This window comes from Suricata suricatta, chromosome 5, assembly GCF_006229205.1.
Source record: "Suricata suricatta isolate VVHF042 chromosome 5, meerkat_22Aug2017_6uvM2_HiC, whole genome shotgun sequence".
Lineage (NCBI taxonomy): Eukaryota > Metazoa > Chordata > Mammalia > Carnivora > Herpestidae > Suricata > Suricata suricatta.
In genome coordinates, this window is record NC_043704.1 from 9610349 (window position 1) to 9616348 (window position 6000).

A 6000-nucleotide genomic window follows, 5' to 3' on the forward strand; every position below is an offset into this window, starting at 1 on the left:
CACAGCAGCTGGACCGTCTCACATTCCCGCTGGGAGTGTCCCGGGGTCCCCGTTTCTCTGCGTCCTCATCCCGCTCCTTGTGGTCCATCTGTTTCCTTGTAGCCAATCTCCGCGGGTGTGAAGCGGGATCTCACTGTGAACTTGATTTTCGTTCTCTGAGGACTAATGATAGTAAGCATCTTCTCATGTGCTTATTGGCCATTTGTGTGTCATCTTTGGAGAAGTGTCCATTCAGATCTTTTGCTCGGTATTTATTTGGGTTCTTTTTCTTTATATTATTAGGTTGTGAGAGTTCTTTGTACATCCCGTTTACAAACCCCTCCTCCGAGACGTGATTGGCACGTATTTCCCCGCGTGGGTTGTCGCTTGCCATCCTGCTACATAATTTCAGCACCAAAGTCTTAAAATTTGCTGTAGTCATTTATTCATTTTTTCTTCTCTTGCTTGAGCTTTGTTTTCCTATCTAGGGACCTACTGCCTCATCCAAAGGTCATGAAGATTTACTCCTATGGCTTTTTTCCAAAAAGTTTTATAGTTTTAGCTGTTAGATTTATGTCTCTGATCAACCTGAGTTACTTTTTGTGGAGTGTGCAGCGGAGATCGAACCTCATTCTTCCGGATGGGGATTGCAGTTGTCCACCACCATTTGTCAAAAAAACACTGTTTTCCCCCATTGAATTGTCTTGTAACCTTGGTAACAAATCAAGTGATCATACATGTCCAGATTTCTGGGCCCTGGACTCGCTGTTCCACGAATCCATATGTCTGTCTCATGTCAGTACCATACTGTCTTGCTTACTATAGCTTTTTAGTAAGTCTTGAAATTGTGAAGTAGGAGTCCTATAACTTTAATTTTATTTTTTTTACTTGAGAGAGCAAGAGAAAGGGAGCGAGCAGGGGAGAGGGGCAGAGGGAGAGAGAGAATCTTAAGTAGGCTCTGTGCTCAGTGAGGAGCCCAACATGGGGCTTGATCCCACAACTCTGGGATCATGACCTGAGCTGAAATCAAGTCAGATGTTCAACTGACTGAGCCACCTGGGCACCCCTTTTTAAACTGTTTGGGGTCTTCTGGATTTCCAAATGAATATGAGGATCAGCTTTCTGCAAAAAAGGTATCTAGGACTTTGTTAAGAATTACAGGGACACCTGGGTGGCTCAGTCGGTTAAGCCTCCGACTTTGGCTCAGGTCAGATCTCACGTTTGTGGGTTCGAGCCCCGCGTCAGGCTCTGTGCTGACAGCTAGCTCAGAGCCTGGAGCCTGCTTCAGATTCTGTGTCTCCTTCTCTCTCTGCCCCTCCCCCTCTCATGCTCTGTCTCTCCCTGTATCAAAAATAAATAAAACATTAAAAAAAAAAAAGAATTACACTGAATCAGTGTAACCTCACTGAATCTATACACTCAGATTTTGGGTGTATAATCATCATAATATTAAGTTTTCCAATCCATGAATATGAGATGTCTTTCCATTGATTTACACTCTGTTTAACATCTTTCAACAGTGTTTTATACTTTTCAGTGTACAAGTTTTGCATTTCTTTTGTTAAATTTATTTCTAAATATTTTATTATTTTTGATGCTACTATACCTGGCATTGTTTTCATAACTTAATTTCAGGTTCATTGCTAGTGTCTAGAAATACAGTTGCTCTTTTTGAAAGTTTATTTATTTATTTTGAGAGAGAGAGAACGTGTGAGCAGGTGAGGGGCAGTGGGAGAGAGAGAAAGAGAGAGAATTCCAAGCAGGCTCTGCATTGTCAGCACAGAGCCTGATGTGGGGCTTGAACTCACGAACGGTGAGATCAGGACCTGAAGTCTGACACTTAACTGACTGAGCCACCCAGGTGCCCCAAAATACAACTGATTTTTATATATTGTTTTGTATCCTGCATTCTTGCTGATATTAATTACTAATAGGTTAATTACTAATAAGAGGTTAATTAATTACTAATAGTTTGGGGGGGCAGATTCCTTAGGATTTTCTATATACTGGATCATGTCATCTGTAAATAGAATTAGTTTTACTTTTTCCTTTCCAATGTTGTCTTTTATTTCTTTTTCTTACCTGGCGAGGTCCTCCAGCACGTTGAATACAAGTGACAAGGTAGGCGCCCATAGGAATTCTTCTTGAAATCAAGATAAATGTATGTATTGCATATAGAAAGGCTCAATTGTAAAGATATCAGTTATCAAATTAATTTAAAATTTTTATTATTTAGGGGTGACTGGGTGGCCCAGAAGGTTAAGTGTCTTTTTGTATTTAATTTTTAATGGGTTTTTTTTTTGAGAGAGAGAGAAGACAGAGTACAAGCAGGGGAGGGGCAGAGGGAGAGGGAGACACAGAGTTTGAAGCAGGCTCCAGGCCCTGAGCTGTCAGCACAGAGCGCGATATGGGGCTTGAACCCTCGAACCGTGAGGTTATGACCTGAGCTGAAGTCAGCCATTCAACTGACTGAACCACCTGACTTTTGAACGCGGCTCAGGTCATGATCTCATGCTCCATGGGTTCGAGCCCTGCATTGGTCTCTGCTGACAGCGTGGAGCCAGCCTGACGTTCCCTCTCTCTCTCTCTCTCTCTCTCTCTCTCTCTCTCTCTCTCTCTCTGCCCCTCCCTGGCTCACACTCGCTCCCTCTCTCTCCCCTCTCTCTCAAAAATAAATAAAAATAAAACTTAAAAAAATGTTATATTTACCTTGTTCTAATGTAAATCTTAATATAATATTTTCTTTGGATCTAAAATTCCTGTGGAAGAATAAGTATGTTAGAATATTCAATAACACTTTTAAAATGAAGGAAAAAATAAAAAGTGACACCAAACCAGATATTGGGTAGTATCAAAAAATACAAAAATTAAAAGTTTTGTAGCTATGCCAAAAAAGGCAGGTCAGTTTAATAAATATAAAATCCACAATCGGACACAGGCATATAAGTAAGAATTTAATAGATGAGACAAGCAATTTGGTAATATGAGATGTAAAAATGTCATTTCAACAATTGCAGAAGACTTGAAAATACCATAAGTTGTGGGAAAAAATGTATTGCCGGAAATCACCTCAAAAGGAAGTAAATTTCAAAAGTATAACAATGTGAAAGTAACTAATGACAAAGAAGATATAGTAAGTTGATGAATCACCAAATTCTCCACCTGACACTATTACATCCTATGTTGACTAACTGCAATTGAAATAAAACTTAAAAAAAAAAGATATAGATAATGTATAACTTTTATCTGGTGAACCTTTTAAAATATGACAGCAAGGACAAATGTCATAAAGAAAAACATTGATGGTAAAAACCTTCAATTCATAAAATTTTCTATAAGTTAAAAGAGGAAAGACAAATTAAGAAAACTATTTATAACATAATGACTTGAAAGGTATGAATATCATTAACATATAAGAATACTCTTACAGATCAGTAAGAAAAATATGAACACACTAAAAGAAAACTAGGTCAAGATATGAATAGACAATTCACCAAAGGAGAAAAACATGTAGCCAGTGAAAAAAAAAAGGGTCAGCCTCATTAATTTCTTCCTTTATGCAAACATATTTATTAAGCAATTTATCCGCCATTTTTCCAGGATACCCAGAGAACAGGATAAAAAGCATGGTGTCTACGAAAGTTAAAGGTTCCTAAGTTCTCCTTGTTAAGGGAAACATGGGAACAAGATTATATAAGCCCTTCTTTGATTCAGGAATGTATGAAATCAGATACATGAATCTTTTTATTTAAAGAAAAATGGTAATGCCAATCACACAACCTAGTAATCCATTGCTGGGTCAGGCTCTATGTTACAAAGTTCTGTTCTTTCCTCACAATAGAAACGAAGGATACAAAATATTTATGACTCAGGGAGATAAACAAAGAACTTGTTGTCAGTGAATCAGGTTGAAACAAGCAAAAAACACTAAATAAACCCAAAACCCGGGTCGGCTTCATAGTAACTAGATCTTCTGTGGTGACTGTTTGCTAAGCAGTATTGCAAAATAATAATCTTTAAACGCCTGCACTGTACTATTTAACCTGTTGGCTTGATAGAATAAACATTTTTTTTCAAATTTTAAATTTAAGAAATGTAAAACATGTTAATTCATGAATTATGTGTGCATTATTTTCACCTAAACTGATATGAAATCACCTCTTTTCTCTTCCTCTTTGGTTTTCATTAAGCTTTCAGGTTTTGTGATTCAGCTTCTATGATTTAGTCTCTCCCTTTTGCAAAAGTGTAACAGACATATTATAAAGAAATTAAAGTGTTTTACACACTAAGCTTAAACGTATTTCAGATCTTTGTTTATAGATCAACTTGTATGTTTTCATAGGGTTTATAATTACAGATAATGAAAGATGCACATTAAAAAATTTTTTAATGTTTATTCATTTTTGAGAGAGGGAGAGAGAGACAGAGCATGAGTGGGAGAGAGTCAGGGTCGGGGGGAGACACAGAATCCGAAGCAGGCTCCAGGCTCTGAGCTGTCAGCACAGAGCCGGACGCAGGGCTCAAACTCCTGAACCGTGAGATCATGACCAGAGCCGGAGTCGGACGCTTAACCAGCTGAGCCACCCACGTGCCTCAAAAGATGCACATTTTAATTTAAGGAAATTCTGCTTCTACCCATGAAAGGGAAGCTGTACCAGACTTGCCTTTCTTTCACAAACAAATAACAAACTAGCTAAAACATAGAAAACACCTGTGTTCAGACTGACCTCCCTGGAAAGAGGGAAACACACACAAGGTGAGTGCTAAGAACGCCCAGGCTTTGCACGTGGGCTGTAGACGCGGAGGGAGCACCGAGGAGAAATGTCATTGTGGAGTTGAGGAGTCAGAGATCAGAGTCTGAATAGACCGAGTGGCTGGAATTTGCATTTCAGAACACCAACGAGGAGAGAGATACAAAGAGAAAGAGCCCTAGAAATCTGAAGCATCCCCTTGAGCCCGTGGCTGAAAACTAAGTCATATACGATGGGATTTTGGAATGGTTGGGGTTTGGAGCTGACAGCCAAGAAAGAATTCTTGAGACATCTTGGGTGCAAAACAGTGAATTTATTAAAGCACAGGGATGGGGCCAATGGGCAGAAGGCGCTGCACAGGGGGTGTGAAGAGTGACTGGTAATACAGGAGGGAGTTGGGGGAGGTAGAGTCAAAAGGGAGGCCTCCAGAGGGACTTTCACCTGCTAAGGAGGGCGCTCCTGCGTTACCCAAGGCCTTGCTACTGTCAAGCCAACGTTGTTTTCTCTCTACTAAGGCTTCAACCCAGGACAGCAGGGGCTTCCTGGAGAAATGTTCTACTCTGCATTTGCCTCAAGTGTTTGTCGATGGGCTGCAGGTTATAACGAAATTTAATTTTACCTGCCATTTCCTCCTTGCCTTTGTTCCCTACATTACTGTGAAAGGGTAGATATTAGGGGCTCCAGGAAACTGAGTCTATAGGTTTCTGGAGATTAGGGTATTGATAAGATTGCCTTTTTCTTATAATTTAGGAAGGTATTTGTACACTGATGGAGACTCCTGTCCTGCGTGACCGTGATCTCTATCAGTTGACCATTTGTTTTCTTTCCTTTCCTTTGTCCTTGGGCAGCCGGAAGTGCCTGAGGAGTATCACACACGTCCCGCCTGGGGGTGGGGAGGGTTAGCTTGTGCTTTGCCCTCTGGCTGGCCCTATGCTCCCTTATATATGTAAGGTGAACCTTGAAATGTCAAGGAAATACCAAGTCTCTGTAAGCCAAATTGTTTTCAACATTTATTTATTTTTGAGAGACAGAGATAGATCATGAGCAGGGGAGGGGCAGAGAGAGAGAGAGAGGGACACACAGAATTGGAGGAAGCAGGCTCCAGGCTCTGAGCTGTCAGCACAGAGCCTGACGTGGGGCTCGAACCCACGAACCGTGAGATCACGACCTGAGCCGAAGTCAGATGCTTAACCGACTGAGCCACCCAGACGCCCCAACCAAATTGTTTTCAGACATGACACAGTGCTGGGAGACATGTGAATTCTAACCA